Here is a 25,477-nt window from a genome sequence, read left to right as displayed (position 1 = left end):
AGTTTCTACTAAGGAAAGAGTAATGGTAAAACATCCAAAACCCTAAAGTCTGGCCATGGGAACGCAGGAAGATATTTAGTGTAGAATTGATATCAAATGGGACTAGAGAACCAAATTCTATATTCCATGTTGCCGTTTGCTTTGCTGATGTCTGGTAATTTTTACATAAAATAAGAATTTAGGAGTTTATTAATTGAAGTGAGTACACAGTATTCACACCGTTATGCTCACTCTATAGCTGGGCAGACTTGTTTGCCAAAAATCATTGCAGATAATGGAATTGGAAAACAGAATTTTTGAGTACACATTCAGGAATATTTATGAAGTCCCTGTCAAGGAAAGTACAATAAGAAAGTGAAATACAATATTCATTTAATTAAAGGTCTGTAGTGAAAATACTGGCCTTTGTGATACATACATAACTAAAAAAATTGAACTCTATGTCACAGCAATGAACCTGGGAATAAAAATAATATCTAGAAGAATCTCCTACACTAGATGTTCCTAAATCTTTCTACCCATGTCAAGCCCCTGACTAACCTTCTCCATCATGAGTATGTAACCACTAACGTAGCAGACAGAAGTCTCTAAGTTAAGAGAGATGGAGTACATTAAGGTTTCCACTGTGTCACAGGAGACATACGTGAAATGGGCATCCTCGAGTCTGGTCAATGTAAGGAAAGCTGTTTAACAGATAAGCATTGGCACGTCTCAATGACATAATCATTAGGCCGACCCTGAATCATCTCTTGTAACCTGGAAAGTCCTAACTTCTGTGATGTCATAAGTGTTGTCGTGACTGCAACTCCCTCTCAGATATCCCTTCACTACATCTAGTGTTTACTAAATGAACTCTAATTCAGAGGAAACAGCCATTTGGGAGTGAAAACAAAGAGGATGAAGATATCAGAGATGGGGAAGAGGAAGCTGGACTTCTTTCATGGTATAAAAAAAAGGAAGAAATACATGGTCCTTGGGAAAACTCAATGAGTCCTTGGTACAGATATAGTGGTAATGCTGAAGAGATAGCCTTGATCTGAGCCTTCCATATATGGGTAACAGAAGCTGGGAGCCTCCCAAAATCATCTGGACATACCTGTTATTATGGTTCTTGGAAGTCAGAGAATTTATATTATTTACTTCTTTATTTCAAAATCCAAGTGTTGGGAAGGGCACAGTTGTTTCCCTGAGAGCTCATAGTCTTTATTCTTTTTGTCAAAAAGAAAGTGTACTAAGGAAAATAGGATGGACAAGTACTGTCTCCTCATCTCAGAGTAAACTCCACAATGCTTTTGTATACCTATGCTGCCATTTCTGTCTGACACTGATATCTGGGAGAGAGAAGTGCTTCAGTTTGAGGCTTCATCATGTCAGGCTTTCCACTAGTTTTACTCTGAATACTACTTTAGATTTCCGAGTCACTATATGTGACTAATTGTCAGTTTTCTTTCATATCTTTCATTATTTTACTCTTTAGCAAATTTTATTGTTTTTTTTAAACAGGTTCTTTCTATATTTAAATTTAAAATATTATTTCCTTTCCCAGATTCCTGCCAATAAGATCCATAACCGTCCCCTTTCCCTTCTTTTCAAACCCCGTTTTGTGCCAATTAACATTCCCTTGAACTTGGAGACAAATCTAGGGAGAACAAAGGGCTTCTACCCCCGTCGTGCCCAAAAAGGATGGGGAGAAGGAACCTGGCCTTCTGCCTTGGTATAAAAATAAGGGAAAAATATGTCATCCTTAGGAATGCTAAGTGCAAGGGTTGGGTTTGCCTATGTGTGTTACATGGACTTTTTGCCTTGTACCGTTTAATATCCTTTTTCTGTACATAAATGTTTTGATTATTATGTGGACACATCTGTTTGTTTTCTTTTCTTTTAGTCCAACATATTTCTTGTTCTGTAAACTTCATGTATATTCATGGACATCTCTTCCCTTAGGTTAAATGAGTTTTCTTCTATTGCTTTGTTGAAAATAGTTCCTGGACTTTTGAACTAAGAATCTTCTGCTATTCCTATTGCACTTAGATTTGGTTGTTTGGTTGTTTTGTCTTTTTTCATAGTGTCCCATATTTCCTGGAGGTTTTAGATTTAATATTTATCTTTACTGATAGATTAACGCCATCTGTCTTATATGCCTGTGACTGCCACTCCCATCTCTTTTATTCTCTTATTGATGTTTGCACCTATAGTTTCTATTCTGTTACCTAGGGTTTCCATTTCCAGGGTTTCTTTATTTTATGTTTTTCTTATTTATTCTATTTTTCTTTTCAGTTCTTGAACAACTTATTCATTTTCTTCACCCATTTGATTGTATCTTCCTATATTTATTTACAGGGCTTATTCATCACTTCTTTAAAGTTCTCTACCATCTTCATAAGATTAGATTTAAAGTCATTTTCTGCTGCAGTTGTGTTTTTTTTATTCATGAGAGTCTGCCTTAGAATAGCTAGAACACTCTTTTACCAATTGCCCTGGGAGTTATTGATTGTGATCTTATGTTGGCCTTTATCCCTCTTGGTTTTGCAGTTATTATGAATTTACATGATGATTTCTGAGATTATCATTGTTGGAAAAGTGCTTTAGGATGCCCCACACCAATGATTCCTGTTTTCTCTCTGACTTCTGGTCTGAGTGTCCCAGAGCACAGGTTACTTGTAAAAGTTCAAACCTAGTAAGGGGTCTATCCACGAGTTTTTACGGCCTATGTGGCCTCTTGGATTTTGGGTGCTAAACTTGTTTCTATGGTACCTAGTATTAGTTTTGATTGGGGACCCTGTTACCAGATTAATCTAGAGCAAAGAAGGTGGATGTTGTTCTCCAGATAATGGACCCTAGGTTTTGGGGTGCTATTTAAGGTTCCTGGGTGTGCTTTAAGGGGTCTTGTTAGACAAAGAATTGGGGCAGGATCTTATTTGGTTAGACCTTGTCACAGCTGGTCTCCATGAAAGCAGTCATAGTTGTGCATCAGAAAATTGAGTGCAAGATTGAGGGTGTAGTTAACTCCTGCAGAGTGTACTTTAAGGGGATTTGACTGGCAAGTGCGTGAAGCAGTGTCTTCGTGGTTGTCCATTTGTGCCTGTAGGTCTCAGGGAACACAAGCAGAGTTGTGAGCCATGAAATGTAGTGCTAAAGACATATTCTAAATGCATGAAGTTTAATTGAAACCCAAATTCTTTCCTGGCATTCTTTAACTTTATTCTTAAGATACCTATAAACTAACACACTTTTTTTTTAAGTCCTGTGTAAGTGAGTACTAATTTGTAGAGGAAATTTGCTTCCACAGCAGTAACAGATATCTTGGATTGAGAAGAATTAAGCACCAAGTCCCTGTGACATGGTTGGAGGCAACTACTATATCCTGGGTCTATACCAATTTGACGTAACCTAACATTAATGTATGTGTCTATTTATATGTCTATGTATCTAGGTATCATGGTAGGTTGATGAACAGATAGAGAAGTATAGATCTCTTCTGGGGGAAGGTGAGATTTATTTGAGTGACTTACTGGCTCTGGTCCAGCTAATCCGACAATTGCTGGCTGTGAAAGTTAAGTTCAAGGATCTTATAGTTGGTGCGTAACCAAGAATGATGTCTTAAGTTGTCTTCAGGGGTTTTGGAATTGTTTCAAATTAAGATTTAATGCCAGTAATGAAATAAACTTGCTGTCAAGACAGAGCAAGCAGGATAAGAACAAACACTTCTTTCTTCCATGTCCTCATATACGCTTTCAATAGGAATTGCCCACATTGTAGCAGGATTAAATATCTGGATTCAATGTTTGTTTTTGTATTTTACATATTCAGACAAGAAGTAAATTTTTTCACTTTGAATGATAGCAGAAGTCCTTCAAAGATATGCCCATTTTTTTATGGTTTTAGGTAATTCCAGTTGTAGTCAAGTAGGCAACCAAAAATAGCCATCACGAGTCTACTTCTAGTCAACTGGAGACAACATCATATTTCCCTATATTGTGAATAATTTGTAAATGAAAATAATAACCAGATTAGAATGGTACCTTGGTAAAATAGAATGATCCTACATACAAATAGAAATGCATTATATATTTAACCAAGTCATAGTTATACTGAATGTGATATAATTTTCAATATCACAATGTCAAATGCGTTATACATTTAGAATAGGTGAAATGGGTTTCATGGCACATTCTTTAATTTCTCAAATTTGAAATGAATATGAAAACGATTGTATTTCCTTTATTGATATTTTATTGCATGATAAAGAAATTGATAAATGAAAACAAAAATTTATAGAAATCTTTGTTAACAAAATATGAAGGAATTATTGATTTTAATTATTAATCCTTTTCTACAACTGGTTATGGTTATAAAGACAACCATGTGTAATAAAGACAACCATGTGTAAATACCAACTTAGGTTGTATTTATAAATACTTTCTTCACTACCCTGTCTTATTTTCTTCACCCATCAGAAGCACCTCATTATATACCAATCTCCGTGCCTTATGGGTTTGCACCCTTTGTCATTCTGCATGAGTTTGGCTATTTTCGTTTCATATTGGCTATGAGGACAAAGATCTCTCTATCTTTCCAAAGCTCAAGCTGTCTCTCAATTCTACACCCGGGCCTGAAAAGTTTTGTGGCAGAGCACCAAACTCTCTTCTAGAAACTGAGAGGATGACCTAGCTGACTGCATGTTCTTAACACTTGTTAAACTGCTTTCTTGTTTCCCCCTGCATTAGCCAAATAGGATGCGTTTTTTTTTCTTGTATACTTTGTCTTTAAAATTCAAAATGTAAATAAGAAATACTCAAGTTAATAAAAAAAATAAAAATGAATCTGGTAATTTGCATTAAGAGTTAGTCTATTGAAAATGTTTCCCTCCAAGTCTTGGTCATTCTGAGTGGTCTTTCGACTTTACCCTGTAATATCGTAAGCCATAAATTTATCTTTTTGAAATTGTAACCAGTTTGAGCAACTTATACATTTCATCATGGACTATGACCCTGATGTCTGTCGATTTCTTACAAGGTGCAACCTGAGGCATTCCACACGGAACCAAGACAAAGAATATCAAAACAGTGATTGAGGCACCTGTGATACACTGGACTAAATTTCCTATAGAAATTGTCATCTATTTTGTCACTTCTAGAAGTAATACTGGATATAACACCTTCTGTTTGAACACATAGTGATGGGCATTTTTTACTCCTGGTAACAGACAACAAGATTCTAGTGAGATGTCTACAAATGACACTTTTTCTAAGTGTATGATTGTGTTGTAGCCACCATTAATTGTCTCCTTATATACATTTATTTCTTTATGTGTTGTCTATTTTTGTCTCTTCTGACCATTCTGTTATTTGTCATTCTGAATTGAGAATTTGTATTAAAACTAATAAGCAATTGACTCCTTGGGGATATTATCTTTATTATTTCCTGAAGACTTATAAAGACAAGGAGGTGTTTATGGATTCTTTGAGTTAGAATTGCCTTCCTTTAATGTATAATTGCTGAGTTCAGGGACATAAAACCACTGGAAATCTGGAGAAATATGCCTGAGTGTCATAAGAACTCCTGGCCATTCTAATTAGTTTCCTTCCATAGATGTGTGCTTAGGTTTATAACAACAGGTTCCTCTCTGGGTTGCACCTGTTTCCTTAAAATTAATCTGTGTCAACTTTAAATATAACCTTCCCACAGGAAATAACAGGGACCAAACCAACATCTCAACAGTACACAGGGATTGACCTATAACTCTTGCCACATATGAAGCAGAGGATGGATTTGTAAAGAGAGGTCCTTTGTCCTGTCAAGGCTCAATGTCCCAGGGTAGGGGAATGTAAGGGAATGGAGGTGGGAGGGAGTAGGTGGGTAGGTTTATAAGGAGCTCCCTCATAGAATCTGGGGAAGAGGGATGGGATAGTTGTTTCCTGGAGGTGAAACAGGGAAAGGGAATAACAATCAAAATATAAATAAAAATAAATAAATTATATCACTCTTCCAGTAACAAAGTGTGGAGAGAAAAAACATTAAAAAAATTCTACACATTTATTAAGATGAGGAAGAACTACACCTATCCTCTTTCCTTTTAGGATTGGTGACCTCATCCTGTGCATCAGACATGCCCAAGTGTCTTTTCCTGTTCTTCTACTGAAGTATCTCCTTGCATACCTATTATTGAACCAATTATGTTCCTTGTGTCCAGAATACCTGAATATGGCTTCAATATGTGTAGTTCCTTCAATTATTTGCCTCCAGGTAGCCTCTGATCTTTCTCATTTGGGAAGATAATATCTGAGTAAAGAGCCCCTATCCAGAGTTATGATATGTGTTTCTTTAAGGACCAGTGACCAATACTACGAGAGCACTCAGAAACCCTCTTCCTCTGAGAAAACTCAGACACTCATCTCTATTTTAGAGAATGTTTTTAAAGTTAATCAACCCAAAGACAATGCTTGGAAACTGTTACTGGATACCCAGTACATACCAGAAGAGAGCGACTGAATAATTTTGTAAAGAGAAAACCAGGTCCTTGGTCCATATATGGATCTCGGACTGAATACACTAATTTCATTGAGAGTCTGTTTCCATTCCACCCACCTCCCTTAGGATTCTGACCTTGACCAAGGTACTGTGGTCCTGTTATCTATTTCCAGACTTTCTGGGTGGGCTACAAGCAGCAGCTCAGAGGCCAGAAAACCTGTAAAAGTAAGTGACTTCACACAGGGTACCTCAGAACATCCTTCTTTTCTAAAATAGTTTCTATGGATATATCATATCAATACTCCAATAGTCCTAGATGCCCTGGACCTAGACAGATGTTGAAGAGTGCTTTTGTCACTCAGTTCGCACAAGATATTTGATTAAAAAAGATTAGAGGGATGTGCAGGTATTGATGAGTCTTAGTGGTTAGCAGTAGTTTAAATTAGTGTGAAAATAGAGATCTGATTGATAGGCAGGAGGACAGGAGATTTAGAAGGCCATTAGTGGTAATCCGAAGAGTAAATTTGAATAATCAAGTCTGTTAAAACAAACATGAAAAGGGCTTGAAGCGAGCAAGCAACCATTGGAGAAAGACCAATATGCCTTTTGAAAATGAAGTGAACATTGGAAAAATAAGTGATGTTATTGGAATTAAAAGGTACAGCAAGTCCTACAGTTAGGACAGTGATGGGGCCCAGAATACTGTACTCCAGGAGTCTATGGTAAAACTTAAAATTGTGACAAAGCAATTGATTCCATAATGGTCATTGGATCTACATATTCAGTCTTTAATAATGTACTATGATAGTTACCTTATCAAAAGGTAGCATTCACAGTAGCAAAAGGAAAACTCCCTTAATGTCTCTGAAGCAGCAAACATGCAATTGACATAGGCAAGGGGATAATAACTTACCTGTTATTGATCATGTCTAATTGCCCCCTCTTCCACCTGTTTCCTTCTGGCATGAGGCCTCTTGCATAAACTGAAAGCAACCATCATCTTTTTGAAAAATGTGACGCAGTTAGACTTCCAGATACTAACACAGTAAACCTTTTTTCTGTTTACCAAAAGAATAACTTCTTTGTGAAAGTCCTGCTCCCTATTAAAAAAATAGTTGGAGTACCTGTCAGATTTGTAATTTCAGATTAGTAGTGAAGAATCCTAGGTATATTGGAAGAATCTATCCTCTCAGACCTGTCCCTAGAATAAAATCTCATAATTATTCAACTAACCAGATCATTTGTGTATATGTAGACTAAATAATGCACACTCTGGAAGCAAAGGGAGAGATACAGTCAATATTACCCAGCTGAAAGAGATGGGCATCCTGATATCCTCCCACTCTCACTGGAGTATGTTGCCATTACTTGAGAAGAAACTGGGGTATTTATCATATAAACTATCCAAGATATGAGGGACTGGCATTAGAGGATAGAGACTACCAACCCCATAGTTCCGATCTCATATACACTCAGAAGTCTGAATCCTCAGAGAAAAGTATGTAGATTGTCTTGTTCTTGAAAGATGTATTCTTCAAGTTCCCTTTGGCAAAGGAGATAAATTAAAATTTGAATGACAGTTACAGAGGGAGGTAAAGTGGGCAAATAACTTAGACCCTATTCATGCATAAATTTCAAAATTCTTCAGTCCTGTATGTTGATGGCCTCAGAAGATTCGCAGGTCAACACCCTTACAACAGATAGATAACCTCATCCTCTCTCCTGTAGCTCAAAATAATTGAACAAGGAACACTGAGGCACTGGTCCAAGAGTTATAATCACTGAGCTAGCAAGGGTGAGCTAGGAAAGTTCACATTTTTATACTAAGAGGACGACAATTTTGGCAAAAATCTGGGGGAAGCAAAGGAAACCTGTATCAGAGAATGGTTGTTGTAATCCCACTGGTCCCAATTCCAAAGGTTTCTAGACAGGTTTGAGAGATACTTGGTGTGTGTGGGTATTGCTCTGCCAGGATACCTAGGTTTTGGAGAAATAGGAAATCCTAGGTACCCCAGAACAAATGGGGGTACTAGAACCTAATCTGAGTGCAGACAGAAGTTATGGAGTTTGATGCTTGATAGTTCTTGTGGTTCCAACCCTAGCCTTTCAAGGTTCCTCAGAATGTTTTCATCTGTTTGTTCATGAAACAGATGAAAAGACACTGCATGAATGATTTACAAAAACACTTTAAGGCCGTGAAAACACCTTGTTTGCACATGTCTAAACAACTGGACCTTGTAGCCTCAGGAAGGATCACTTGTCTAAAGGTGACATTAGCTGCCCCTATTCTGTGAAAGATACAGGGAAGTTACTTCTGGTTCAGCATTTTATACTCCTATCATCCCAGAGAGTTGAAGCCTTTCTAAAAGGAACAGCACAATCTAGCTTCTATTGTTTTTCTCATCTTTATTAACTTGAGTATTTATTATTTACATTTCAATAGTTATTCCACTTCCCGGTTTCTGGGCTAACTTCACCTATCCCCTCCCCCTCGCTTTCTATATTTGTGTTCCCCTCCCCATCCTACCCCCATTACCGCACTCCCCCCAAAAATCATGTTCACTGGGCGTTCAGTCTTGGCAGACCAAGGCTTCCCCTTCCACTGGTGGAAGACTTACTAGATTATTCATTACTACCTATGAGGTTGGAGCCTAGGGTAAGTCCATGTATAATCTTTGGGTAGTGGCTTAGTCCCTGGAGCTCTGGTTGGTTGGCATTGTTGATCATATGGTGTCTCGAGCCCATTCCAGCTCTTTCAGTCCTTTCCAAGATTCCATCAACGGGGATCCCATTCTCAGTTCAGTGGTTTGCTGCTGGCATTTGCCTATGTAATTGCTGGATTCTAGCTGTATCTCTTAGGAGAGATCTACATCCAGTTCCTGTTGGCCTCCACTTCTTTGCTGCTCCATCCATCTTATCTAATTGGGTGGCTGTACATGTATGAGCCACATGTAGGGCACACTCTGAATGGGTGTTCCTTCTGCCTCTGTTCTAAAATTTGCATCCCTATTCCCTCCCAAGAGTATTCATGAGACACTGGCTTCTATAAGTACCTGTTGCACACTAACAAATACTATTACTGCATCATCCTGGAGTGTAGATGGAAAAACAAACTTTACATAAATCCTGTTACCCTGTTGTATGCTGTAGACCCACAGATGCTCATCACTGACTGTCCTGAGGTAACAACAATGATCCAAATTATCTGGACAGACCTAATGGATTACAGCCAAACCCCATCCCATGAAAGACACTTATTCAATCCTCAACAAAGCTGGGAGTATTTTCATTAAACATGGAGCACGGTAATGAGGAGCTTCATAGTTACTGTTATTGAAATTATTTTGATGCAAGCCTTAGAGCCAGGTACCTAGGCCCAGAGAACAGAACTGATTTATCACTCTGACTCAGGATGTCCAAAATGGATAAGGGAAGTCTGTCCCCTTGTACATGCACAGATATTATGCTTTGGATAATCCACAAGTCTATAATATGGAGACAAAATTGTCCTTGTTGCTGAGTAAAGGACATTAAGCACATAGAGAAAGACTTGGCTCTCCAGAGGATATTTGGATTCCCCTATGATTTGCTAGGCTTCACTGCTATGCACATCAAAGAGATGACTGCTTTGTGACTAAAGGTAACAAGATCACTGACCTGGATGCCCAACAAGTGTCCCTAAGACCTGTGACCCTACTGACCTCCTGGTGGCGTACACAACCCCCTGCTGCCTGAGACTTCATGGTATAAATAAGATGTGAGCATGCAAAAGAATCAAATGGCTACCTTGAATCCACAGGTTGGTAGTGAACAGATGAAGGAAAGATCATTCTTTAAGAAACAATTGGCAGTTTTCTGGAAACTCAGCCTACCAGGCTACCTGTCCTGGGTCCACAGAACTCTATGAATTGCCAGTAGCAATGTATGTTATAACTACCTACATTGGACAGTATGGCAAGATATGTCTAAGCCAGATGTCAGGTTTATACAGTACATAAAATAATCTAGAACATTACAACATTAATGTATATTGTACATTAATTTCTATTCCACTAGCATGTAAGAATATAATTGAAATTAATGAATTAAGACATAAAACCAAACTTTAATTTTAATCCATATTAACATGAATATTCTCAAATACATTAAAATACAGCTTTATTGAGATATCTGTGTTATCAGACATACACCATAAAAGTCATAAACTTTTCTCTTCCATATGAATATCACCTACCACAATTAGTTTCTATTTCTACCATCCTCTGTGAAATCAACAACCTGCCCAATAGTCCCCCTCTTCTTGCTCTGGGCCCAAACAACATTGGGGCAAATAACATAAAACTTTACCAGGCATCTGGTTCTAAATTCAGGGCCATTTACTGCTTTTATCGTCCATACATTCCCCTGAAATAAGACATCTCTATGGTAATGGGTCTAGTCAATCCATGACCATCACAACTGTGATGTCATCCATTTAGTATTTTTTTTTAACTTTCGGATGCCTTCAGTCAACATAGCTGCTGAAACTCTTTAGCAGGTAGGCCATGGCAGTTCTCAGTGACATCATCATTAGGGCATCCTTGAAAAATCTCTTGTACCATGAAGAGCCCTAGCTTCTGTGATGTCACATGTGTTGTCATGAAAGCAACTGCCTCTCAGATATTCCTTCAGTACCTCTAAGATTTGGACTCTGATTCAAAGCACACCACCATTTAGGAGGGAGAACAATGAGGAGGAAGATATCAGAGATGGGGAGAAGTAAACTGGCCTTCTGTCTTGGTATTAAACAAGGAAGAAATATGTTGTCCATGGGAAAACTCAGTGAGTCTTATGTAGGGGCTTAGTGGGTTTGCTGAAGAGATAGCATTTTCCTCAGCGTTCCTCATATGGGAATCAGGAGCTGGGATCCTCTCAGTAGCATGTGGACTTCCCTGCTTGTTATGGTTCCTGGATGTCAGAGAGTTTATATCATTAACTTCTTTATCCCAAAGCTCATTGTTGGGAAGGATACAGTTGTTTTCTTGAGAGCTCATGACTTTTATTCTTTTTGCCCAGAAGAATATGTCCTAAGGAATAAGGGAAAGAAAAGTATTGTGTCCTCAGCTTGGTTAAACTGCTCCATGCTTTGGATTCATATTGTGCAGTTTGTGCCTGACACCGATATCTGGGAAAGAGAAATGCTTCTAGTGGAGACATCATCATCTCAGTCTTTCCACAAGTATTACTTCATTACTCTTCCCTGACAGTGATCCTCTATGTTTCCGAGTTAATAGATGTGATTATCTGGCAGTTCTCTTTTCTTATATTTCTTACTTTTTTTATTTTTAGCAAATTTTATTGCTTTTTTAAACTGGATGTTTCTATATTTACATTTAAATGTTTTTTTTCCTTTCCAAGTTTCCTGCCCATAAGATCCCTACACGTTACCTTCCCCTTCCTCTTTAATCCCCCTTAAGGCCACTTGGCATGCCCTTGAACTGGGAGAGAAACCTGGGCAGGACCAAGGACTTCTCCTTCCATTGATGAACTACAAGGCCATCTTAAGCCACATATGCACTTGGAGCCATAGGTCTGTCAATTCACATTCTTTGAATATTTGTGTAGTACCAGAAAGATCTAGTTTATTGTCGTTGTTTTCATGGTGTTGAAAGCACCTTCAGCTCTTGTAATCCTTTCTCAAAATCTTCCAACAAGAGGTCGGTTTTCAGTTCACTGGTTTGCCACTAGCATTTATGTATATAGTTGACCTGCTCTAGCTGTGTCTTTCAGGAAATATCTATATCCGGTTCCTGGCAGAATGCACTTCTTACCTTCATCAATCTTCTCTAGTTTTTGAGGCATATATATATATAATTTTGGTGTCTCTTACAGCTATGAATTTAGGTGGAATGTTAACATGGATTCTGTGCCACTTGGTCAAGAATGTAGAATCCACAAATGACAATGCCAAATAGACTCCCTCCTGTTCTTATGAACCTACTGAAGTTGTTGTTTCACTGCTCCTCAAGCCATTCTTCTCTCTGCCCATCCTCCAGTATCTTGTGTTTGGCCTTCAGAGAGAATCATGGTAATACATCCGACCCTCAAGTCTAAAAATGGGAAAACAGGAAGGTGGATAGTGTAGTACTGATATCAAATAGGACTTGGGAACTCAATTCTATAGACATTTTGTCCTTTGCTTTGCTGAAAATGGAAATGGAAACATAAATTTTGAGTACACATACAGGAATATTAATAAAGACTCTTATCAAGGAATGTACAATGAGAAAATGAAATAAAATATTCATTCAATTTAGGTTTGTAGGCAAAATACTGGCCTTTGGGAAATAGAGAAAACCTTGGATATTGAACTGTATGTCACAGGAATGGACTTGGGAATAAAATATTGTCTAGAAGAATCTCCTCCACTCCTTGTTCCTAAATTTTCTAGCCATGCTAAGCCCCTTACTAACTTTGTCCTTTCAGAGCAAGTAACCCCTAATGAAGCAAAGATAATTCTCTAGATTTAGAGATACATAATATGTAAAGGTTTCCACTGTGTCACAGGAGACACTCCTGGAAATGGCACCTCTAAATCTGGTCAATGTAAGGAAAGCTGTTTAGCAGGTAGGCCATGATGGTTCTCAGTGACATCATCATTTGGCCCTGCCTGAAAAATCTCCCGTAACCTGAAGAGCCTTAGCTTCTTCTGTGATGTCACACATATTGTCATGACTGCAGCTGCCTCTCAGATATTCATTCAGTACCCCTAGGGTTTACTAATTGGCCTCTAATTTATTGAAAACTGCCATTTGGCAGGGAGAACACAGAGGATGAAGTGATCAGCCATGGGGAGTAGGAAGCTTGATGTGCCCACCTCGACCAGCAAGGAAGACGAAATACCGTTGGGCCCTTCTTAACAGCATTTATTGCAGGAACACCTCATTCTTGAAACGGGGGAAACCCAGGGATCAAAGGCAATCACCTTAAGTACAAAACAAACAGTGGCTGTAACAAACTTGTCCTCTGGGGATTGGTGGAGTGAGAGATACCTTATTAACATGCTTACCACCCTGGCCTTGTTAATGCCAGAATGCCAGGGACACAGCCATAATGGTTGTGTGCCGCAAACGACCACTAGATATCAGTGCCATCTTTAGCCGTTCCCAACAGAAGCTGGCTTTCTGTCTTGGTATAAAAAAAGAAGAAATACATGGTCAATTGGAAAACTCCTTGAGCCTTGAGTCGGGGTTGGATAGGTTCACTGAATAAATAGCCTTGATCTGAACCATCCATATATGGAAATCAGGAGCTGGGAGTCTCTCAGAAGCATCTGGACTTCACTGCTTGTTATTTTTCTTGGAAGTCAAATAGTTTAAGTAATTTATTTTTTATCCCAAGAGCCAGGTGTTGGGAAGGACACTATAGTTTTTCCTGAGAGCTCATAGCTTTTATCCTTTTGCCAAGAAGGGAAAGGTCCTAAGGAAGAAAGGTAAGGCAAGTATTGTGTCCTCAGCACAGAGGAAACTCCTACATGCATTGGATTCTAATAATGCAGTAAGTGTCTGGCACTGATATCTGGGAGGGTGTAGTACTTCTGGATGTGACTTCATCATAACAGTCTTTCCATTAGTATTACTATGGCTACCATTCCCCGATAGTGACCCCTTAAAATTCTGAGTCAATAGGTGTGATTAGCTGGCAGATTTTTTTTCTTTTATTTCTTTCATTTTTTTTTAATTTTTTAACAAATTTTATTAATTTTTTAATTGGAAATTTCTAAATTTACATTTGAAATATTATGTCCTTTCCCATTTTCCTAACTATAAGATCTCTTACCAATCCCCTTACACTTATTTATAGCACGCCTTACTCCCCCTGGACATTCACTTGAACTGGGAGTCAAACCCTGGCGGGACCAAGGGTTCTTCTTCCATTGTTGCCCAACAAGGCCATCCTCTGCAACATATGCAGTTGGTGCCATAGGTCTGTTCATGTACATTCTTTGAATATTGGTCTACTACCAGAAAGCTCTGTTTCATTGGCATTGTTGTTCTTATGTGGTTGAAAGCACCTTCACCTCTTCTAATCCTTTCTCAAAACCTACCAATAGGAAGTCCATTTTCAGTTTACTGGTTTGCCACGAGGGTTCATGTTGTGGTTTGCCCTCAAGTTATCTGTGTTTGATGCTAATACCTCTTCCCCAAAGTCAACTTCATAGTCCTGTACTCATAACTCAGGTTACTTCACCAGAATCACCTCCCCATTGAATTTGTAAAATACATGTGAGTGGCAGGAACAGGATAGAAGGAAGGTAATCATGGGAGGAGAAGGAAGAATGGGCGGTAGAGATCTTTGAAGGAAGAGGAGGAGACTAGAGGAAAAAAGAGAGAAAGGAAGGTGACAGAGTGAGAAGTCATGGTAGGTGAAATTAAGATTCTGCTCTGTGTATTTACAGGTCATTATAAATGTTCCCAAGGGATGGATGTTATCAGGCTTTGCATGTTTAAGTGGGCAATTATACCTAATCAACTGAATCAAAGATTATTGTGTTGTGCGTTTTTTATGTGACGGTTTGAGTATAGGAAAGTGTGTGACAAAGGAAACACTGTGCAGCCAAGGAGTGGGAAGGTGTTTCTGCCAAGATGTCTAACAGAGAATTTCAGATAAAATGGTGCCAGAGTTAGCAAAGTAAAAGACAATTTTTACATTTTTATTTTTTATATTTTTACAAGAACACCTTCACTTCTGTATATAATATGCTCTACCTGTGTCTCTCAAGAAATATCTATATCTGGGTCCTGGCAGAATGCACTTCGTAGCTTCACCATCTTATCCAGTTTTGGGTTTTGGTGGTTAAATATATATATATTTGGTGCTTCCTACACCTATTAGGTTAGGTGGAACGTTAACATGAATTCTGCGCATCTAGGTCAAGAATGTAGAATTTACAAATGACAATGACAAATAGACTCCCTCCTGTACTTATGAAGGTATGGAGAAAAATAAAATTGACGCGTGATTAAGACTCTTGTCTTGGCGTCCTTCTTCACGTTGCTTTTCACAAATTCTCTTCCAGGTACCCTCAGTCCACTTTCTTACAGAGCTTTTGTAAACCTTTCTCAAAAACTACCAATGAGAGAAGCATTTAAACGTCACTGGTTTGCCACTATCACTCACTTCTGTATTAGACATGCTCTAGCTGTATTTCTCAGGGAAAATCTATATAAAGTTCCAGGCAGGATGCACTTCCTAGCTTCATCAATCTTACCTAGTTTGGTGAAGTATATAATATATATATATTATATATATAATATATATATATTATATATATATAATTTGGAGGCTCATACATCTTGGAGGTTAATTGGAAATTTAACATGGATTCTGAGAAACTAGCTCAAGAATTTAGAGTCTACAAATGAGAGTGCCAAATAGACTTCCTCCTTTTCTGATGAAACTATTGATGTTGAGGTTTCCCTGGACCTCAAGCCATTCCTCTCCCTGATCATCCTCCTATATCTTATGTTTGGCCTGAAGAAATAATTACAGTAAAACATCTAAAACCCTCAAGTCTGGCCATGGGAACACATGAAGGTACATATTAGAGAAATGATATCTAGTGGGAATAGAGAACCACACTCTGTAATCCATGTTGTTTTTTGCTTTACTGATGTCTGGTAATTGATGGATAAAATAAGGATTTGGGAGTTTATAATTTAGAGGAGGTAAACAATATTTACACTGTTATATTCACTCTATAGCTGAGTCCCCTTTGTTGCCAAAATCATTGCAGAAACTTGAATTGGAAAACAGAATTTTTGAATACATATTCAGGAATATATATATAAAGTCTCATATAAAGGAATGTACAGTTAGAAAATATAACAAAATATTCACTCAATTAAAGGTCGGTAGTGAAAAAACTAGCCTTTGAGAAACAGAAAAAAACCTCAGAAATTGAATCATATGTCACAGGAAGGGTCCATTGAAAAAAATATTATCCAGAAGAATCTCCTCCACTCCACACTCCTAAAACATTTCTACCCATGCCAAGCCCCTGACTAACTTTGTCCATTCGGAGCATGTAACCACTAAAGAAGCAAATGAAGTCTCTAGCTGTAGAGAGATGTAGTTCATAAAGGATTCCATTGTGTCACAGGTGATTTCCCTGTAAAGGGCACCCTTAAATCTGGTCAATGTAAGGAAAGCTGTTCCGCAGGTAGGCTCAGGCAGTTCTTAGTGACATCAACATTAGGCCCTCCCTGAAAAATCTCTTGTAACCTGGAGAGGCCAAGCTCCTTCTGTGAGGTCCCAAGTGTTGTTGTGACAGCAACTGCCTCTCATATATGCCTTCAATACCTCTAGGGCTTACTAATTGGACTTTAATTTAGAGTAAACAGCCATTTTTGAGGGAGAACAAAGAGGATGAAGAGATCAGAGATGGGGAGAAGAAAGCTGCCCTTCTGTTTTGGTAAAAAAAAAAGGAAGAAATATGTGGTCCATTGGAGAGCTCAGTTTGTCCTGGGTAGGTGTTTTGTGGGTTCTCTGAACAGACAGCCTTGATCTGACTCTTCCACATATGGGAATCAGGAGATGGGAACCTCTCAGAAGCATCCGGACTTCCATGTGCTTATGGTTCCTGGAAGTCATAGAGTTTGAATCATTCATTTCTTTTTTTTTATTAACTTGAGTATTTCTTCTATACATTTCAAGTGTTATTCCCTTTCCCGGTTTCCGGGCAAACATCCCCCTCCCCCCTCCCCTTCCTTATGGGTGTTCCCCTCCCAACCCTCCCCCCATTGCCGCCCTCCCCCCATAGTCTAGTTCACTGGGGGTTCAGACGTAGCAGGACCCAGGGCTTCCACTTCCACTGCTGCTCTTACTAGGATATTCATTGACCTATGGGGTCAGAGTCCAGGGTCAGTCCATGTACAGTCTTTAGGTAGTGGCTTAGTCCCTGGAAGCTCTGGTTGCATGACATTGTTGTACTTTTGGGGTCTCAAGCCCCTTCAAGCTCTTCCAGTTCTTTCTCTGATTCCTTCAATGGGGGACCTATTCTCAGTTCAGTGGTTTGCTGCTGGCATTCGCCTCTGTATTTGCTGTATTCTGGCTGTGTCTCTCAGGAGCGATCTACATCCGGCTCCTGTCGGTCTGCACTTCTTTGCTTCATCCGTCTTGTCTAATTGGGTGGCTGTATATGTATGGGCCACATGTGAGGCAGGCTCTGAATGGGTGTTCCTTCAGTCTCTGTTTTAATCTTTGCCTCTCCCTTCCCTGCCAAGGGTATTCTTTTTCCTCATTTAAAGAAGGAGTGAAGCATTCACATTTTGATCATCCGTCTTGAGTTTCGTTTGTTCTAGGAATCTGGGGTAATTCAAGCATTTGGGCTAATAGCCACTTATCAATGAGTGCATACCATGCATGTCTTTCTGTTATTGGGTTAGCTCACTCAGGATGATATTTTCCAGTTCCAGCCATTTGCCTATGAATTTCATAAACTCGTTGTTTTTGATAGCTGAGTAATATTCCATTGTGTAGATGTACCACATTTTCTGTATCCATTCCTCTGTTGAAGGGCATCTGGGTTCTTTCCAGTTTCTGGCTATTATAAATAAGGCTGCGATGAACATAGTGGAGCACGTGTCTCTTTTATATGTTGAGGCATCTTTTGGGTATATGCCCAAGAGAGGTATAGCTGGATCCTCAGGCAGTTCAATGTCCAATTTTCTGAGGAACCTCCAGACTGATTTCAAGAATGGTTTTACCAGTCTGCAATCCCACCAACAATGGAGGAGTGTTACTCTTTCTCCACATCCTTGCCAGCATCTGCTGTCACCTGAGTTTTTGATCTTAGCCATTCTCACTGGTGTGAGGTGAAATCTCAGGGTTGTTTTGATTTGCATTTCTCTTATGACTAAAGATGTTAAACATTTCTTTAGGTGTTTCTCAGCCATTTGGCATTCCTCAGCTGTGATTTCTTTGTTTAGCTCTGAACCCAATTTTTTAATAGGGTTATTTGTTTCCCTGCGGTCTAACTTCTTGAGTTCTTTGTATATTTTGGATATAAGGCCTCTATCTGTTGTAGGATTGGTAAAGATCTTTTCCCAATCTGTTGGTCGCCATTTTGTCCTAACCACAGTGTCCTTTGCCTTACAGAAGCTTTGCAGTTTTATGAGATCCCATTTGTCGATTCTTGATCTTAGAGCATAAGCCATTGAGGTTTTGTTCAGGAAATTTTTTCCAGTGCCCATGTGTTCCAGATGCTTCCCTAGTTTTTCTTCTATTAGTTTGAGTGTGTCTGGTTTGATGTGGAGGTCCTTGATCCACTTGGACTTAAGCTTTGTACAGGGTGATAAGCATGGATCAATCTGCATTCTTCTACATGTTGCCCTCCACTTGAACCAGCACCATTTGCTGAAAATGCTATCTTTTTTCAATTGGATGGTTTTGGCTCCTTTGTCAAAAATCAAGTGACCATAGGTGTGTGGGTTCATTTCTGGGTCTTCAATTCTATTCTATTGGTCTATCTGTCTGTCTCTGTACCAATACCATACAGTTTTTATCACTATTGCTCTGTAATACTGCTTGAGTTCAGGGATAGTGATTCCCACTGCAGTCCTTTTATTGTTGAGGATAGCTTTAGCTATCCTGGGTTTTTTGTTATTCCAGATGAATTTGCAAATTGTTCTGTCTAACTCTTTGAAGAATTGGATTGGTATTTTGATGGGGATTGCATTGAATCTGTAGATTGCTTTTGGTAAAATGGCCATTTTTACTATATTAATCCTACCAATCCATGAGCATGGGAGATCTTTCCATCTTCTGAGGTCTTCGTCAATTTCTTTCCTCGGTGTCTTGAAGTTCTTATTGTACAGATCGTTTACTTGCTTGATTAAAGTCATACCGAGGTACTTTACATTATTTGGGTCTATTATGAAGGGTGTCGTTTCCCTAATTTCTTTCTCGCCTTGTTTCTCTTTTGTATAGAGGAAGGCAACTGATTTATTTGAGTTAATTTTATACCCAGCCACTTTGCTGAAGTTGTTTATCAGCTTTAGTAGTTCTCTGGTGGAACTTTTGGGAATCACTTACATATACTATCATGTCATCTGCAAATAGTGATATTTTACCTCTTCCGATCTCTGTCCCCTTGATCTCCTTTTGTTGTCTGATTGCTCTGGCTAGAACTTCAAGAACTATTTTGAATAAGTAGGGAGAGAGTGGGCAGCCTTGTCTAGTCCCTGATTTTAGTGGGATTGCTTCAAGTTTCTCTCCATTTAGTTTAATGTTAGCAACTGGTTTGCTGTATATGGCTTTTACTATGTTTAGGTATGGGCCTTGTATTCCTATTATTTCCAGGACTTTTATCATGAAGGGGTGTGGAATTTTGTCAAATGCTTTCTCAGCATCTAATGAAATGATCCTGTGGTTCTGTTCTTTCAGTTTGTTTATATAATGGATCACGTTGATGGTTTTCGTATATTAAACCATCACTGCATGCCTGAGATGAAGCCTACTTGATCATGGTGGATGATTGTTTTGATGTGCTCTTGAATTCGGTTTGCCAGAATTTTATTGAGTATTTTTGCGTCGACATTCATAAGGGAAATTGGTCTGAAGTTCTCTTTCTTTGTTGTATCTTTGTGTGGTTTAGGTATAAGAATAATTGTGGCTTCGTAGAAGGAATTCGGTAGGGCTCCATCTGTTTCAATTTTGTGGAATAGTTTGGATAATATTGGTATGAGGTCTTTTAAGAAGGTTTGATAGAATTCTGCACTAAACCCGTCTGGACGTGGGCTCTTTTTGGTTGGGAGACCTTTAATGACTGCTTCTATTTCCTTAGGACTTATGGGATTGTTTAACTGGTTTATCTTTTCCTGATTTAACTTCGATACCTGGTATCTGTCTAGGAAATTGTCCATTTCCTGAAGATTTTCACGTTTTGTTGAATATAGGTTTTTGTAGTAAGATCTGATGATTTTTTGAATTTCCTCTGAATCTGTTGTTATGTCTCCCTTTTCATTTCTGATTTTGTTAATTTGGACGCACTCTCTGTGTCCTCTCGTTAGTCTGGCTAAGGGTTTATCTATCTTGTTGATTTTCTCAAAGAACCAACTTTTGGTTCTGTTGATTCTTTCTATGGTCCTTTTTGTTTCTACTTAGTTGATTTCAGTTTTGAGTTTGATGATTTCCTGCCTTCTACTCCTCCTGGGTGTATTTGCTTCTTCTTGTTCTAGTGCTTTTCGGTGTGCTGTCAAGCTGCTGACATATGCTCTTTCCTGTTTCTTTCTGCAGGCACTCAGCGCTATGAGTTTTCCTCTTAGCACAGCTTTCATTGTGTCCCATAACTTTGGGTATGTTGTACCTTCATTTTCATTAAATTCTAAAAAGTTTTTAATTTCTTTCTTTATTTCTTCCTTGACCAGGTTATCATTGAGTAGAGCATTGCTCAATATCCATGTATATGTGGGCATTCTTCCCTTATTGTTATTGAAGACAAGTTTTAGGCCGTGGTGTTCCAATAGTACGCATGGGATTATTTCTATCTTTCTGTACCTGTTGAGGACCGTTTTTTGACCAATTATATGGTCAATTTTGGAGAAAGTACCATGAGGAGCTGAGAAGAAGGTATATCCTTTTGCTTTAGGATAGAATGTTCTATAAATATCCACTAAGTCCATTTGGCTCATGACTTCTCTTAGTCTGTCGACCTCACTGTTTAATTTCTGTTTCCATGATCTGTCCATTGATGAGAGTGGGGTGTTGAAATCTCCCACTATTATTGTGTGAGGTGCAATGTGTTTTTGATCTTTAGTAAGGTTTCTTTTACATATGTAGGTGCCCTTGTATTTGGGGCATAGATATTTTGGATTGAGAATTCATCTTGGTGGATTTTTCCTTTGATGAATATGAAGTGTCCTTCCTTATTTTTTTTGATGACTTTTAGTTGGAAATTGATTTTATTTGATATTAGAATGGCTACTCCAGCTTGCTTCTTCTGACCATTTGCTTGGAAAGTTGTTTTCCAGCCTTTCACTTCGAGGTAGTGTCTGTCTTTGTCTCTGAGGTGTGTTTCCTGTAGGCAGCAGAATGCAGGGTCCTCATTGTGTATCCAGTTTGTTAATCTATGTCTTTTTATTGGGGAGTTTAGGCCATTGATATTGAGAGATATTAAGGAATAGTGATTATTGCTTCCCATTATACTCATATTTGGATGTGAGGTTATGTTTGTGTGCTTTCATTCTCTTTGTTTTGTTGCCAGGACGATTAGTTTCTTGCTTCTTCTAGGGTATAGCTTGCCTCCTTATGTTGGGCTTTACCATTTATTATCCTTTGTAGTGCTGGATTTGAAGAAAGATATTGTGTAAATTTGGTTTTGTCATGGAATATCTTGGTTTCTCCATCAATGTTAATTTAGAGTTCTGCTGGATATAGTAACCTGGGCTGTCATTTGTGTTTTCTTAGGGTCTGTATGATATCAGTCCAGGTTTTTCTGGCCTTCATAGTTTCTGGCGAGAAGTCTGGTGTGATTCTGATAGGTCTGCCTTTATATGTTACTTTACCTTTTTCGCTTACTGCTTTTAATATTCTTTCTTTATTTTGTGCACTTGGTGTTTTGACAATTATGTGACAGGAGGTGTTTCTTTTCTGGTCCAATCTATTTGGAGTTCTGTAGGCTTCTTGTATGTCTATGGGTATCTCTTTTTTTAGGTTAGGGATGTTTTCTTCTATGATTTTGTTGAAGATATTTACTGGTCTTCACTCTCTTCTATACCTATTATCCTCAGGTTTGATCTTCTCATTGAGTCCTGGATTTCCTGTATGTTTTGGACCAGTAGCTTTTTCCGCTTTACATTATCTTTGACAGTTGAGTCAATGATTTCTATGTAATCTTCTGCTACTGAGATTCTCTCATTCATCTCTTGTATTCTGTTGGTGAAGCTTGTATCTACAGCTCCTTGTCTCTTCTTTTGGTTTTCTATATCCAGGGTTGTTTCCATGTGTTCTTTCTTGATTGCTTCTATTTCCATTTTTAATTCCTTCAACTGTTTGATTGTGTTTTCCTGGAATTCTTTCAGGGATTTTTGTGTCTCCTCTCTATGGGCTTCTACTTGTTTATTTATGTTTTCCTGGAATTCTTTCAGGGATTTTTGTGTCTGCTCTCTATGGGCTTCTACTTGTTTATTTATGTTGTCCTGGAATTCTTTCAGGCATTTTTGCGATTCCTCTCTGTAGGCTTCTACTTGTTCTCTAAGGGAATTCTTCACGTCTTTTTTGAAGTCCTCCAGCATCATGATCAAATATGATTTTGAAACTAGATCTTGCTTTTCTGGTGTGTTTGGATATTCCATGTTTGTTTTGGTGGGAGAATTGTGCTCCGATGATGGCATGTAGTCTTGGTTTCTGTTGCTTGGGTTCCTGCGCTTGCCTCTCGCCATCAGATTATCTCTAGTGTTACTTTGTTCTGCTATTTCTGACAGTGGCTAGACTGTCCTATAAGCCTGTGTGTCAGGAGTGCTGTAGACCTGTTTTCCTCTCTTTCAGTCAGTTATGGGGACAGAGTGTTCTGCTTTCGGGTGTGTAGTTTTTCCTCTCTACAGGTCTTCAGCTGTTCCTGTGGGCCTGTCTTGAGTTCACCAGGCAGCTTTCTTGCAGCAGAAAATTTGGTCTTACCTGTGGTCCTGAGGCTCAAGTTCGCTCGTGGGGTGCTGCCCAGGGGCTCTCTGCAGCGGCAGCAACCAAGAAGACCTGTGCCGCCCCTTCCAGGGTCTTCAGTGCACCAGGGTTCCAGATGGTCTTTGGCTTTTTCCTCTGGCGTCCGAGATGTGTGTGCAGGGAGCAGTCTCTTCTGGTTTCCCAGGCTTGTCTGCCTCTCTGAAGGTTTAGCTCTCCCTCCCATGGGATTTGGGTGCAGAGAACTGTTTATCCAGTCTGTTTCTTTCAGGTTCCGGCGGTGTCTCAGGCAGGTGTCCTGCCGCTCCTGGGACCTCCCCCACAGGAGCCCAGAGGCCTTATACAGTTTCCTCTTGGGCCAGGGATATGGGCTGGGGTGAGCAGTGTTGGTGGTCTCTTCCGCTCTGCAGCCTCAGGAGTGCCCACCTGACCAGGCGGTTGGGTCTCTCTCTCATGGGGTCTGGGAGCAGAGAGCTGCTGCGGGCCAGGATCCTCGGGTGTGGGACTTCCGGTAAACACAGAACGTGCCCGGTCCTAGAGGAATTCTGCTTCCCTGTGTCCCAAGCTCACCAGGCAGCTCTCTTGCAGCAGAAAAGTTGGTCTTACCTGTGGTCCCGAGGCTCAAGTTAGCTTGTGGGGTGCTGCCCTGGGGCTCTCTGCAGCGACAGCAACCAGATCACTCATTTCTTTATTCCAAAAGCCAAGTGTTGGGAAGGGCATAGTTGTTTTCCTGAGAGATCATGGGCTTTACTCTTTTTGTAAAAAAAGAAAGAAAAAGGTCATAAGGAAAAAGGGAGAGACAGGAATTGTGTCCCTAGCTCAGTAAAAACTCCTCCATGCTTTCGATATCTATATTGCAGTTTGTGTCTGACACTGATATCTGGGAGAGAGAAAGTGCTTTTAGTTGAGACTTCATCATCTCAGTCTTTCACTCTGATTACCATTCCCTGACAGTAACCCTTTAGATTTCAATAGGTGAGATTAGGTAGCAGTTTCTTTTTTTTTATTTCTTCCATTTTTTTTATTTTTTAGCAAATTTCATTGCTCATTATTTCTATATTTACATTTCAATGTTATTTTCTTTCCCAGTCTCCTGTCAATATGAGCCCTAAGAGACCCCTCTCCCCTTCTTCTATAACCTCGCTTACTGCACCTTGACATTCCCTTGAACTGGGAATCAAACCTGGGAAGGACCAAGGGCTTTTCCTTCCATTGGTGCCCAACAAGGCCATCCTCCATTACATATTTATTTGGAGCCATAATTCTGTCCATGCACAGAATATTGGGTTAGTACCAGAAATCTCTGGTTCTTTGACATTCTTTTTCTTACACAGTTGAAAGCCCCTTCAGTTTTGTTTGGATCGACACTCTTGAAGCCTCCATTGTTGATGATGTTATTGTGTTTAGAATTAACTATCACCATTTTCATGGAAAATCCCCACCCAACTGCAAAATACTAATACACATTTGGTGGTAAAGAATAATAATAATATTTTAAACTTGTCCTCCTGACTAAAATATGACAAACCTGTGGCTTTTCTGATATTATGTCAACATCAGCTGATTCCCTGACCACACCAATATTGTATCTTTGGCCTGAGTAAATGTTTCTTACTTCCCCCATTCCTCTGTTATCCCTGTTATGGTATAAATTCAGCCTTGGAGGAAAATAAAATTGTTGCCCTGATCAGACTCCTATCTTAACGTCCTTCTTTGCGATCCTTGTCCCCAATTCTATTCCAGGCACCCTCAGATCTCTCACTTACAAAGGGCACCCAAGGTGTGGCTCTTTGAAAGTGTCCTGGAGGAGAAAGTCTTTCCCTGTTAATAGGCTGGTCTGTCTTCTTTGTTTGTGGAAGCCTTTGCTCCCCCTTGGAGCTTTTGCTCCCACCCTGCACCCACTCCCAGAGTTTTGGTGAGTGATGTGACAAGCATTCTACTGTCATCTTTTGTGACAGGACACAGAGAGTCATTCAGGTCACAAAGAATAGGGTTAAAATTAAAAAAAAAAAATCTTAGACTTTGTAAAAAATATTTGTCGATAGTTCACCCAGGAGGTAACAATTGATTCAAAAGATAGTACCCAGTTAGTGATTATTTAAGGGATGGATTAAGCCTTTTACTGAAGTCTACCCTCTGTAATGAATAAAAGTTATGTGCATTTTGGGTACACGGTTGATCTCCTTGTGTGGATGAGCAACCCCACGTACGGGGATTAAAAACCTTATACCCTCATGCTACTACAGTGGTCACTTTGTCAATCTATGTTCTGTGTTTGCGCTCCAGAAGTGGTCCACTATGGGGTCTTACAGCATTTTGGTGCATCACAGGGACTGTGCTCCCTCCAGCC

At 39.3% G+C, this 25,477-nt stretch overlaps 1 long non-coding RNA gene across 1 annotated transcript; it reads left to right on the top strand.

The window, feature by feature from the left end:
- The first annotated feature begins 807 nt into the window (after positions 1–807).
- LOC134484274 (uncharacterized) lies at positions 808–5,395 on the top strand. The gene is made up of 2 exons (XR_010061685.1): positions 808–943; positions 5,017–5,395. It is a non-coding gene; the product is annotated as an uncharacterized LOC134484274 (long non-coding RNA).
- Positions 5,396–25,477: the final 20,082 nt, after the last annotated feature.

The sequence above is a fragment of the Rattus norvegicus genome, chromosome Y (genome assembly GCF_036323735.1).
Source record: "Rattus norvegicus strain BN/NHsdMcwi chromosome Y, GRCr8, whole genome shotgun sequence".
Lineage (NCBI taxonomy): Eukaryota > Metazoa > Chordata > Mammalia > Rodentia > Muridae > Rattus > Rattus norvegicus.
Note: the sequence above shows the minus strand (reverse complement) of the source record. Positions and strands in the feature narration are given on the sequence as shown.